Genomic DNA, 14,910 nt, shown 5'->3' on the forward strand with positions numbered 1-14,910 from the left:
CTTTCCTTTTCCTAACTCCCCTCCCCCTTACACAGTCCCTCTCTTATCCCTGCTCTCCTCCTCTGAGAGGCAGGAGGCCCCCCACTTGGTATCCTCTAACCTGGCACATCAAATCTCTCCAGGGCTAGCACATCCTTTCCCAGTGAGAGACACAGTCAAGGCAGCCCAGGTAGGAGAACTTATTCCACAGACATGCAACATCTGTAGGGATAGCCTCTACTCTAATTTGGAGTGGGAACCATATGAAGACCAAGCTCCATGTCTTCTACATATGTACCAGGGTTATTCCTCAAACCCCTGTATGATCTTTGATTAGTGGCTCACTCTCTGAGTGCCCCAATTTGTCCAGGTTAGTTGACTGTTGCTTTTCCTGTGGAGTTTCTATCCCCTTCCAGGCCCTCAATCCTCCCTCCCCAATTCTTCCATAAGAGTTCTGAGATCTATCCAATACTTGAGTGTTGGTCTCTGTTTCTGTTTTCTTGAGAAAAATACCACTCTATGAATCTCAGAGTATCTCTAGACAGCAAAATCATCATCCTTAATAAATAACATATACAAAATTTTACATTTCTGGTCATCTAATTAACCAAAACTTATTATGAGAGTTTTATCCTTATTCTAGCCCAAATTTTGCTTTTCTTCTGTTCTCTACTTTCTACTCTGAGAACTTATCTTTTATTCAAGCACTGACTCAAGCAAGGCACTGTCTCTGTGAGAAGACTCTTAAGAAAACATTATCAGAATACCTTGTCATACTCCAAAATGACATACAACAGATCACCACCAACCATATCAGAAATTGTTTTATAATACACAATTCAAAATCCCTTCAAAAGTCTAAGTTCTAATTTTACTTATCACTCATTTTGATACATAGGGGCAAGCGGACTAACCATATGGTGATTATGTAAATTTACACCCCCACTGTTTACTAAAAAGGGCCACTATTGTGACATTTGTCCAATATTTCTGCATTTTATCCAAGTTAAAGAATGTCACCTAGTGCTCTTATGTGTAAATAACAAGTTATGGTGGTGCTAAGTTTTTTATTTACAAGCTAACTGATCACTATCAGAATATCAAATATCCTAAAACTTAATATGATAATGAGACGCTTTCCTAGTTAAGGAGTTTAAAGTATGTTTTAAATTATAGCGCACATTCTAATTTTCTTCTTTTTCCTCACATAGTTCATCCTTACTGTAAAAAGAGATTGGTTGATGAGTAAAAATTTGAACATATTCTTTTCACTTATGTCTGTTTTAATATAGTTGGAAACCTAGAAAAAATAATATCCTTATTTGAGATGATAATTTTTCATTATAAAGTAGCTATCTTTCTTAACGCTTTAAAGAAAGTAAACACTGATAAACTTTATTAATAGTTAATGAATGATTAATTGGATACATTTCCATGATAATTTGCTATAAGTGCTTTATCATGTTCAAAAGACATGCAAATAGTCCTATTCAGTGCAATTTATAAATGCTTTATCAGTGTTTGATGGAATATTCTGAACTTGTTTCAAACACTAAAAAGGTTAAATCAAGCTTCTTAATAGCTAAATCTTAAGTCTATGTTCTCATTAATCAAGTTTTTAAATGCTGCATCAATTTAAAATGAAGTGCTAAGTCTTATTCAGTGATTGTTTTCAGTGAAGTTGAAACAAATTTATAGAATTCCAACAATATAAACATTATGACAGAGGGCTAATATAGTAGATATCTAGTTACCTGTCATCAAAATCTATACTATTCTAATTTTAATTCTGATTACATTCTAATAAAAAGGATGTGATGCATGTTATTAGACAAACTCACACTAAATTACTAATACTAAGTTTAATTTACAAATGAATATTATGCCCTATGGAGATGAATCATGAATCAGTTGTTAAGCAAGCATTTGGCTCCCCAAATCTCTAGTAAAACTGCCAGCTCACTTTGTTTCTTTCTTTTTTTTTAAAACGTGAAATTTTTATTTTTTTGAAAAATACATTTACTTTTATTTTTCATATTTATTTTTTTACATTTACATTTACATTTATTTTTTTCTTTTTTATTAGATATTTTCTTTCTTTACATTTCAAATGATACCCCCTTTCCTAGTTTCCCCTCAGAAAGTCCCCTATCCTTTCCCCTCTCCCCCTGTTCCCCAACCCACCCACTCTGATTCTTGGCCCTGGCATTCCCCTGTATTGGAGCATAGAACCTTCACAGGACCAAGGGCCTCTCCTCCCATTGATGACCTACTAGGCCATCCTCAGCTACATATGCAGCTAGAGCCATGAGTCTCTCTGTGTGTTTTCTTTGATTGGTGGTTTACTCCCAGGGAGCCCTGGGGTTACTGATTAGTTCATATTGTTGTTTCAAATCCCACATAAATCTCCCCAAATCTCAAGAAAAACTGCCAGCTCAGTTTCTAACACAATTTTGTAAAGCAGTTACAGGGGAATCCAGAAGAAACTGACTGAGAATATACACAATAGTGTGCTCTGCTTTTACTTGAGAGGTCTTGCTTCAGTTATAAGGAAGGTGGAAGAATAATCAATGAAGATTCAGATCTTCTTTGTACCCATGATCTGCATGCATACACATATGTGCATAAGCAGCTGTTCATACACACACACACATACACACAAAAACATATGCACAGATGAACACCCATACAAATGCAGACATGCATACATACATACAACCACACAAAAAGAATTATAAAAAAAAATGGCTGTTATTTTTGTCATTGAAATACTTTTTGCACTATGGGGCATTTTCCCATCTATGGATATTTGTAATTGAAATTTGACCTAAATTCTGTCATTCCAAATCCATATAATATAGGAAACATTTCCAGAGACAAAGATTAGGAGAAAAAGATTCACCATTTTCTCCTGAGAACAGGGAGATCTAGTTGTTTGTAAGGATAGGAGGACATTGTGATGTGGAAAATATTGCTTAAAAGTTGATACTTCCTTAGTTGTTAATTAGAAATTAAATATAAGGAATATCAGAGAACATTTGTATGTGTTCATATTTACCTGTGTGCTTCAGATGTGTAGTGTACTCATGTGTAGATACAGAGAGTCCAGAGTACAATGTTGGGTGTCAGTTTCCAAACACCTTGATATTTTGTGAAAGAGATTTAGTGGCCTGCAGCTCACTAAATAGGCTAAGCTGTATAATCAGTTATTCCCAAAGATCCCTTTGCTAATCACTCCCAGCACTTGGAATATTAGTATTTGTTGTCATGCTCAGTTATTTTACATTGGTTTTGGCTACCAAACTCATATCCTTTACTAACTTCACCAGTGACACCTACAGAACACATTTTTAATGTAAATCAATTTCTGCTTCATAATATTCACCTACTTTTTAATTGAAAGTATGATATTTGTAAGTAGTTAACAAAATACACAGCATGTTGAGGGCCCCTAAAGATAAGCAAAACCCAAAAACTTCAGCCTTACTTATACAAAATTTCACCGACCATTTAGTGTCACAATATCTTATTTCATCTTCCAAGACATCTCTCTATATGCTCTGGAAAAAGCAACAATTTTTACAATATTTTTTGAGAATTTCATACATGAGTACTGTATTTACATCATTCAACCCATCCTTTTTCCTCCACCAATCCACCTGTGCCTCCTTGCTCTCAAATTCACGATGCTTTCCTTAATTATTATTGTTACATAAGCAAGACCTGCGCAATAAAAACACAAAATGACATCCCAAACTTGTGAGAGGAAATCTCATAGGGCCCCACCACCTGATGAAAAGATACAGGAAATCAATTCATGCTGAGACAGAAAGATTTTCTTCCCTCCAGAGACAAAGCCCCAGATAGGTTATCCAACCCTAAGCAGTCAACTAAAACCACAAATACATTAGTAGATTCATCAGCTTTTCTATTTTTATTTTTCCAGTTGGGCACATTTTTTCTTCTCATAAATTACATTCCAGATGCAGTTTCTCTTCCCTCAGCTCCTCACAGCCTACCTTCCTCATCCCTCAGATATATTCCTCCTCCATTTCACTTCAAAAAAAAAAGAAAGAAAAGAAAGAAAGAAAAGAAGACAAAAGAAAAGAAAACAAAAGGGAAAGGTCTCCCACAGATATCTACCAAACATAGCATAACAAGTTACAATAAGACTAAACACAAAGCTGCACATCAAGGCTGGATGAAGCAATTCAGTAGGAAGAAAATGGTCTCAAGCACAGGGAAAGAATCAGAACCCCCCAATTCACTTGTGGGAGTCCCCCAAGAACATCGAGCTAAAAATAACATGTTATGCAGTGGCCCTAACTCAGACCCACACAGCATCTGTGTTTGTTGCTTCTGTCTTTGAGGCCCACAGTAGCAGTGACACACTTCCTCTTGTAGGGCCATGACTACTCCAACAAGGCCATACCTTCTAAAAGTGTCATTTCCTATGGGCCAACCGTTCAAATAGATGAGTCTATTGGTCTCATTTCTATTTATACTACCACATTGAACTTTATTTAGCTTCTGCCCTTGGCAACTCTCACAAAATTTATCCATTTCTTTTTGATTTTCCAATTTATGGAGTGTAATATTTAAATATGACCTAATTAATCTTTGGATTTTCTCAGTGTCTGTTGTTATATCCTCTTTTTGTTTCTGATACTGTAAATTTAGAAATTCCCTCTTTGTCTTTTAGTTAGTTTGGATAAGGATTTGTTGATTTATTCAAAGAACTAACTCACTGTTTCAATTATATATTACATTCTGTAATCACACATTATCCTGCACACATCAATAGTGGGAGACTTCAATACCCTCTTATCACCTGTGGACAGGTCATCCAGGCAAGAACTAAACAAAGACATACTGGAGCTAACAGATTTAATAAACCAAATAGACCAAACATATTATCAACAAAGCATTTCACCCAAAGACAAAACAATACATCTTCTTTGCTTTTTTTTTTTAATACATCTTCTTTTCAGTGAGACTATTTGCTCTGTTTTCATGGGTGAAGTTGATCTCCTTGTGCTGGAGTTTTTCTTCTAATTCCTTTTGTAGGGCTAAATTTATGGATAGATGTTGTTGAGATTTGACTTTAATCATGGAATATCTTGTTTTCACCACCTATGGTGATGGAAAATTTTACTGGCTGTAGAAGTTTGGGCTAGCTTATGTGGTCTCTTAGAATCTACAGCACATATATCCAAGATCTTTAGAGTCTCTAATGAAAAGTAAGGTATAATTTTAATAAGTCTACCTTTAAATGTTACTTGCTTTTTTTTCCCTTGCACCTCTTAAAATTCTTACTTTGTTCTGCATGTTTAGTGTTTTGATTATGTTTAGTGGTAAGAGGACATTCTTTTCTAGTCCAGTATATTTGGTATTCTGTATGCTTTTTGTACCCTTTATAGATGTGTCCTTCTTTAAACTAAGAGAATTTTTTCTATGATCTTTTAAAAAATATGTTCTGTGTCATTAAGCTGAGATACTTCATTTTCTTCTATTCCTATTATTCTTACACTTTGTTTTTTGATAGTGTCCCAAATTTCCTAGATGGTTTATGTCAGTAACATTTTATGTTTAACAATTTCATAGACATGTGTATCAATTTCTTCTATGATATCTCCTATGCCTGAGAATTATTTTCCATCTCTTGGATTCTACTGGTAATGTTTGCCTCTTACAGTTTAATTACTTAGATCTCCCATTTACAAAATTCTGTCAGTTTCTGTTTTATTTATTGCTTCTCTTACCCTTTATGTGTTTTGTATATTTTTAATCATTTCCTTCACCTGTTTTGTTTTTCTTGGATTTTTTTTTCATTTTCTCTAGTTTACCCCCAATTTCTTTACCTATTTAATGTTAACTTCCTATTTAAGGACCTCTATCATCTTCATAATGTTGGTTTTACAGTCTTTATATTGAGCTGCAGTTGTGTTGGAATATTCAGGACTTGCTTTAGAAGGATAACTGGGCTCGGTTGGTGATATTTTGCCCTGACTATTGTTCATTGTATTCTTTTACTGGCATCTTAGTATCTGGGTTCAGGGTAATTATAGTTCTAGATGTTGATTTCATGTTTGTCTTTATTAAATAGGTTTTTTCCCCTTGGTGTTTCATTATAGCAATAGTAACCCTAAGACAGACACTGTGTTAAATTTCATAAGCTTGCTGTAATAAATATCACAAAATAAGAGGCTATCTTTTTCTCAACTATGGATGTTAAATGAACAAACAAAAGTGAAGGGGTGAGAAAAAGGTAAGCTTCTTCTAAAGTCTCTATGCAGACTCCTTCTACATATCTTCCAAGCTTCCTTTGAATGGAAGAAATGCTTGTTCTTGTTTGACTTTCAGGTTTGTAATGCCAGTCCCTGTACTCATCATTACACATCTGCTTTTCTTGGTGTGTCTTCATCTCAGCTTCCTCTGTGCTCTTGCTTCTCTTTCTGTGTCTAAATTCTTTTTCTCAGGGTACAAGTCATTAGTCTAAAGCCTATGCTGAACTACTAAAATCACTCCTTAACTTGATTTTAGTAGCAAAGAGCAAATAAATTCACATTCTAAGATACTTTGTAGACACTGAAGAGAACACTACTCATTCCAATACAAGGCTGAACTACATGTGGAGACTTTAGTGTCACTCTATTTTGTTTCTTATATTTTAAGCATTGTGTTTTAATGATTATCTCCTGCAACATATTATGTTTTTTCTATTTTATAATTCAGACTATCCAGTTAGGTTCCTGGATGAGCCATTGCTTTGCTTCATATTCTTTTTTAATTTTATTTATATGCCTATATATTTTATTTATAAGCCATATCCATAGATTGGGCCGATCTAGGGCTAGAATAACTTATTCCCCAGCTACAATGCCCCTTGTTACTTGCTATTTTCCCTGGCCACATATTTCTGGCTCCTTCTCCATCTTCCTCCTCTTCTCCCTCTCTCTACCTGCAACCTACTCTCTCAAAACTTATATCCTACATATCCATCCATTGTCCAATCACAGACTCTAGGCTTTTATTGACCAGTTAAATTAGGAAGAAGCATCACATGGTATCACTTGAGTATGTGAGAATTTACTCTTTGGGAGCAACCACATCCTGAGGAACCAGCATTTAAAATCAGAATACAAGCAGCATCAGATCAACTCACTACATCCCCCTTTTATCTAATTAAAAAGACCCTCTCTCTTATAGTAATAACATATAGTAGAACTCTTATGAAACAAGTATGAAAATTATTAGATATTAGTTACATTAAAAAAGTCCAGTATTTTCATATTTGGCAACTTAGATAAGCTATTTTAACATGTATCTTATCTTTCTTTTTCTTTTTTTCTTAGATATTTTCTTTATTTACATTTCAAATGTTATCCCCTTTCCTAGTTTCCCCTCCAAAAATCCCCTATTCCCTCTCCCCCTTCTCCCCAACCCACACACTCCTGCTTCCTGGCCCTGGCATTCCCCTGTCTGGGACATAGTACCTTCACAGGACCAAGGGCCTCTCCTCCCATTGATGATATTCTATGTTTGCCTTGTTTAGTAGTTTTCCCCAGTCTGTCCCTTTCTTGATGAAGCTAAAAAGAGTTAACTTTTCCAGGTAGAAATAGTCATGCGACTTAAAGTTTTATTGCAAGGAAACAGCATGACAACAGCAACTCTTATAATGAAACACATTTAACTGGGGCTGCTTTACAGGTTTAGAGGTATAGTCCATTGTCATCATGGTGGAAAGGATAATGGTATTTAAGCAGACAAGGTGCTGGAGATAGAACAAAGAGTTCTACATCCATATCAGGAAGCAGCAGGAGGAGAGAATATCATTATGCCTATTTTGGGCTTCTGAAACCCCAAAACAAATATCCAATGACAACTTCCTCCAAAGACCCTACTCCTATTCTTACCATGCCACATATCCTGAGAGTGACACTCATCATGAGCCTATAGAGGCTAATTTCATTCAAATTGCCACAGCATGTGACAAGTCCTTGAGAAGATCATTCTTCTACAAAATAATTGCAAGTCATCATGTTTTTTTTTTTTTTCTGTTTTTGTTGTTGTTACTGGTGGTTGTGTTTTTGTTTGTTTGTTTGTTTGTTTTGTTCTGGCTTTTTATTTGATAAATGGAAAGACTGAGTAGACAATGCAGTAAAGGAAAAACACCAAAGGAACAAATGTGCCTGGTAACAATATGAAGCCTCCATAATACTTAGTCTATACTTAGACTTTTATGGGTATGAACCAAAAATTTACGGGTTTCATTTAACTGCCAGACAAATACAATTCTGATTAATAGTCTCACACAACTTCCTAAATTGAAATTCTATTTATTCTTAATATTCAGTTAATCACTCCTTTCTTTAGCCGTAGAAAACTTTCATTTTTTAAAATTAATACAATGACTGATTTCTGGAATTCAGTTCCTGATTAATCATGCTCTACCAGGTGATTTCCTCTATTCTACTCTTAAAATAGTTACTTCCATATTTTATATACATTATTTTAATATGTGCCTATACTTAGTAGAAAACATCATTTTTCTACGTGTTCCTACTTTACAGCAAAGAGTCAAAAACGATTTGTCAAGATAAGTCCCATTTAATTTGGGATGGTAATCTAACATTTCATTTCTGTTCCATTCCTTTTTTTTTTTTTCCCTGCATCTTCAACCTAAGGTGTTAACATTTATTTTCCTTGTTTTATAAAATCGGATTTTTTTCTTTATTTACATTTCAAATGTCATCCCCTTTCATAATCCCCCACCCCTGCCCAAAACCTCTATCCCATCCTCCCTCCCCCTGCTTCTATAAGGGTGTTCCTCCACCCACCCACACATTTCATCCCCACCTCCCAGCCTTCAGTTCCCATACACGGGGGCATCTATGAAACCTTCATAGGAACAAGGACTTCTCCCATTGATGTATGCATGACAGGGCCATCCTCTGAAGTGTATGCAGCTAGAGCCATGTGTACTCTTTGTTGATGGCTAGTCCCTGGAAGCTCTTGGGGGACTGGTTGGTTGATATAGTTATTCTTCTTGTGGGGTTGCAGTTCCTTTCAACTTCTTCAGTACTTTCTCTAACTCCTATATTGGAGACCCAGCACTCAGTACAATGGTTGGCTGCAAGCATCCTTCTCTGTGTTTGTAAAGCTCTGGCAGGACCTCTCAGAAGATATCAGGCTCCTTTCAGCATGCATTTCTTGACATCCACAATAGTGTCTGGGTTTGGTGACTGTATATGGGATGAATCCCCAGGTGGGACAGTCTCTGGGTGGCCTTTCCTTCACACTCTGATCTTCACTTCATCTCCATATTTGCTCCTTTGAGTACTTTGTTCTCCTACTAAGAAGGACTGAGGCACCCACAATTTGGTATCCCTTCTTATTGGGCTCCATGTAGTCTCTGAATTGTATATTAGTTATTTGGAGCTTTGGGACTTAGCAGTGTGTGCATACTATATGAGTTATTTTGCAATTGGGTTACCTCACTCAATATGATATTTTCTAGCTCTATCCATTTGCCTAAAAATTTCATGAATTCATCCTTTTTAATAGCTGAGTAGTACTCCATTGTGTAAATGTACCACATTTTCTCTATCCATTACTCTGTTGAAAGACATCTGGGTTCTTTCCAGCTCCTGGATATTATAAATAACGCTGCTATGAGCATGGTAGAGCATGTGATCTTATTACATGTTGGAGCATCTTCTAGGTATATGCACAGGGGTGGTATAGCTGTGTCTCAGGTAGTACTATGTCCAATTTTCTGAGGAACTGAGACACCACACTGATTTCCATAGTGGTTGTAGCATCATGCAATCCCACCAGCAATGGAGAATTGTTCCTCTTTCTCAACATCCTGGCCAGCATCTGCTGTCACATGAGTTTTTGATATTAGCCATTCTGACTGTTATGAAGTAGAATCTCAGGGTTGTTTTGATTTGCATTTCCCTGATAACTAAGAATGTTGAACATTTCTTTAGGTACTTCTTGGCTAGTCTATATTTCTCAGTTGAGATTCTTAGTTTAGCTCTGTACCCCACTTTTTAATAGGGTTATTTGTTTTTCTGGAGTCTAACTTTTTGAGTTCTTTGTATATATTTGATATTAGACCTCTATCAGATGTAGGATTAGTAAAGATCTTTTGCCAATCAGTTCATTGTCTTTTTGTCCTATTGACAGTGTACTTTGCCTTACAGAAGCTTTGCAATTTTATGCGGTCCCATTTGTCCATTCTTGATATTACGGCATAAACCACTGGTGTTCAGGAATTTTTCCCCTGTGCCCATATGTCCAAGGCTCTTGGCCACTTATTTTATCTATAAGTTTCAGGGAATCTGGTTTTATGTGAAGGTCCTTGATCCACTTGCACTTGAGCTTTGTACAAGAAGATGAGAGTGGGTCAATTTGTATTTTTCTACATACTGACTGCTAGTGGAATCCGCACCATTTGTTATAAATGCTGTCCTTTTTCCACTGGATGATTTTAGTTCCTCTGTCAAAAGTCAAGTGACCATATGTGGGGGGTGGGAGGTCATTTCTGGATCTTCAATTCTATTCTATAGATATTCGTTCATTCTGTTTCTATTTTGTGGAATAGTTTGAGGAGTAATAGTATTAGGTCTTATTTGAAGGTCTGATAGAACTCTGCACTAAATCCATTTGATCTTGGGCTTTATTTTTTTTTTTTTCGGTTGATAGACTACTAATGACTGTTTCTATTTCTTTAGGGGTTATAGGACAGTTTAGAGCCTTTATCTGATGCTGATTTAACTTTGGTACCTGGTCTCTGTCTAGAAAATTGTCCATTTCAGACAGATTTTCAAATTTACTTGAGTATAAACTTCTGTAGTAGGACCTGATGATATTTTGGATTTCCACGGTTTCCATTGTTATGTCTCACTTTTCATTTCTTATATTGTTAATTTGGATACTGTCTCTGTGCCCCCTGGTTTGTCTGTCAAAGGTTTTATCTAGCTTGGTGATTTTCTCAAAGAACCAGCTCCTGGTTTTCTTGACTTTTTGTATAGTTCTCTTTGTTTCTATTTGGTTGATTTCAGCCCTGAATTCCTGAATTTGATTATTTTCTGCTGTCTACTACTCTTGGTTGTAGTTGCTTCTTTTTCTTGTAGAGCTTTCAAGTCTGCTGTCAAGCTGCTAGTGTAAGCTCTCTCCAGTTTCTTTTTGAGGCAGTTAGAGCTATGAGTTTTCTTTTTGATACTGTTTTCATTGTGTCCCATAAGTTTTGGTATGATGTGTCTTCTTCATTTTCATTAAATTCTAAAAAGTCTTTAATTTCTTTCTTTATGTCTTCAATGACCAAGTTATCATTGAGTAGAGCATTATTCAGCTTCCATATGTATATGTGTCTTCCTTTTTTTTTTTGGAATTAAAATCAACCTTAGTCCATGGTGATGTGTTAGGGTTCATGGGATTATTTCAATTTTCTTGTATCTATTGAGGCCTGTTCTGTGACCAATTATATGGTCAATTTTGGACAAGGTACCTTGTAGTGCTGAGAAGAAGTCATATACTTTTGTTTTAGGATGAAATGTTTGATTTGTAACTTCTGTTAATTTCACTGTGTCTCTGTTTACTTTCTGTTTATATGATCTGTCCATTGATGAGAGTGGGGTGTTGATGTCTCCTACTATTATCATGTGAGGTTCAATGTGTGATTTAAGCTTTAGCAGAGTTTCTTTTATGAATGTGGGTGCCCTTGCATTTGGAGCATAGATGTTCAGAATTGAGAGATCTTCATGGTAGATTTTACCTTTGATGAATATGAAGTGTACTTCCTTATCTTTTTTGGTAACTTTAGGTTGAAAGTAGATTTTATTCGATATTAGAAGGGCAACTCCAGCTTGTTTCTTGGGACCATTTGCTTAGAAAATTATTTTTCAGCCTTTTACTCTGAGGTAGTATCTGTCTTTGTCACTGAGGTGTGTTTCCTGTATGCAGTAAAATGCTAGGTCCTGTTTAAGTATCCAAACTGTTAGCCTATGTCTTTTTATTGGGGAATTGAGTCCATTGATTTTTAAAAAATATTAAGGAAAAGTGATTATTATTTCCTGTTATTTTTATTGTTAGAGGTGGAATTATGTTTTTGTGTCTATCTTATTTTTACTTTCTTGCTTTATCTAGGGTGTAATTTCCCTCCTTGTGTTGGTGTTTTCCATATATTATCCCTTGTAGGGCTGGATTTGTGGAAATATATGGTTTAAATTTGGTTTTGGCATGGAATATCTTGGTTTCTCTCTCTATGGTAATTGAGAGTTTTGCTAGGTATAGTAGAGTTGGCTGGCATTTAAGTTCTCTTAGGGTCTGTATGATATCTGCCCAGGATCTTCTGGCTTTCATAGTCTCTGGTGAGAAGTCTGGTGTAATTCTAATAGGTCTGTCTTTATATGTTACTTGAACTTTTTCCCTTACTGCTTTTAATATTCTTTCTTTATTTAATGCATTTGGTGTTTTGATTACTATGTGATGGTAGGAATTTCTTTTCTGGTCGAGTCTATTTGGAGTTCATAGGCATCCTTTCTTTAGGTTAGGGAAGTTTTCCTCTATAATTTTGTTGAAGATATATACTAGCCCTTTAATTTGGGAATCATTGCTCTCTTCTTACCTATTATCCATAGGTTTGGTCTTCTCATTGTTTCCTGGATTTCCTAGATGTTTCGGGTTATGAACTTTTTGCATTTTGCATTTACTTTGACTGTTGTGTCAATGTTTTCTATGGTCTCTTCTGTACCTGAGATTCTCTCTTCTATCTCCTGTATCCTGTTGGTGATGCTTGCATCTATGACTCCTGATCTCTTTCCTAGTTTTTCTAACTCCGGGGTTGTCTTTCTTTGTGATTTCTTTATTGTTTCTATTTCCATTTTTAGATCTTGGATGGTTTTTTTTTTCATTTACTTTGCCTGTTTGATTGTGTTTTCCTGTAAATTTTTAAGGGATTTTTGTGTTCCTTCTTTAAGGGCTTCTACTTGTATACCAGTGTTCTCATGTATTTCTTTAAGGAAGTTATTTATGTCCTTCTTAAAGGCCTCTATCATCATCATGAGAAGTGATTTTAGAGTCAAGTCTTGCTTTTCTGGTGTGATGGTATATCCAGGATTTTTTTTTTTTTTTTTTTTGGTGGGGGGGAGAATTGGGTTCTGATAGTGCCAGGTAACCTTGATTTCTGTTACTTACATTCTTATGCTTGCCTCCCATCATCTGAATATTTCTAGTGCTATCTGCCCTTGCTATCTGAATGGAGCCTGTCCTTCCTATAATCCTGGATGTGTCAGCACTCCTCATAGTCCAGTTCTTTCTGTTATCCTGTGATTCCAAGATCATGTGATCCTGAGACTCTAGGTGTGTCAGAGTTCCTGGGAGTCAAGCTTCCTCTTGAACTCTGAGATCCTGGTGTGACTAAACTCCTGGAATCCTGGGATTCTGGGTGTGTTAGTTCCCCTGGGATTTGAACCTCCTCTGAGTGCTTTTTGGATAGGCTGCAGAGTGTGTTCCCAATGTAAACAGGTACAGTTTGTAAGGAACCCAAGCCACTGGTGGGGCTAGGTTCCTGCATCCCTGGATCTTCCTGGTCCCAGTTACTCTGGTGGTGTTGGAACAGATGTTGTGTCCTACTCACCCCTGATCCTAAGATCCTGGGTGTGCTAGAGCACCTGGGAGTGGAGCCTCCTCTGGGTGCTATGGGACTGGATGCAGAGTTTCCACCCAAGGTAAACCAGTGCAGATAGTAAGGGCAACATTTATTTCCCTAATGGACATTGGTTGATATAATCTCAGAACATTTTCCTCTATAAGACTTCATCTATAAGTTATGTTTTTTTTTCTTCCTGAGAAGTAATTAAAGACTAGTCTCATACTTAATTAGTAAACTCAGAATTTGTTTTTCTTACAAAGCATAACTTATAGTTACTTTGGGAACTTGCCTCTTGAAAAAGAAATTGGCAAGCCCAAAATTTTCTCGTGGGAGTCTCAAAGACAGACATGTGTAATGATGGTGTTTGTGATAAATTTAAAGGACTTTATCAATGTTTTACCTATATCATGATAACCTTGTTACTATCTAACCTTGTTACAGAAATTTTTATTATTAAAGATTATGAAGGCTTGACTCTAGCACTAGAGTGTGTTCAGGACTGACACTCCAGCTTTGTTGACTCACTAATACACACATATACCCGATGTTAGCATTTTGTCTAAGTTCCGCCACACAGTTACCTGGCAATGGCCAGGTATGCCTGACTCATTATAAAAGGAGCTGCTTGTCCCCTTTGCTCTCTTGCTCTTGCCTTCTTGCTCCAGCTCTGTCCTCTTGCCCCTTCCCATCTCTCCCCCATTCCCCTTCCCCTTCTCTCTCCATGTGCTCAGTCTTTCCTCTCCTCCTCCTCCTCCTCCTCCTTCTTTTCTCTCTCTCTCTCTCTCTCTCTCTCTCTCTCTCTCTCTCTCTCTGTCTGTCTGTCTCTCCCCTCTCAACTCCTGTTCCCATGCCCTGAATAAACTCTATTGTATACTATACCATCATGTGTCTGGCCCCTCAGGGGGAAGGGATGCCTTCTACCTGGGCCCACAAGGCATCCCATTCCCCCATACCTGACTACACATCCAACAAATATATTCCTTCTCCCCTTATCTATTGATAAGCCCAACACCTAATACACACAACAGAACATGAACACAGACATTCAGATTCAGAGATAAAAAAAATTCATATGCATATGCAAATATATGCAAATATTGAAGCATATGCATGTAAAAGCCCAGGTATGTTAGTATATTAAACATAGCAGAAGGGAAAATACATTGTTGTTGATATTTTATCTTAATTGCTATGCAGACGATCAAACTTAGAATGTCATAAATACTTGAACAAAAAAAGCATTGAATCCTTAACATCCCAGTGCTTTT

Source organism: Mus caroli, chromosome X, assembly GCF_900094665.2.
Source record: "Mus caroli chromosome X, CAROLI_EIJ_v1.1, whole genome shotgun sequence".
In the NCBI taxonomy this organism is placed as follows: Eukaryota; Metazoa; Chordata; class Mammalia; order Rodentia; family Muridae; genus Mus; species Mus caroli.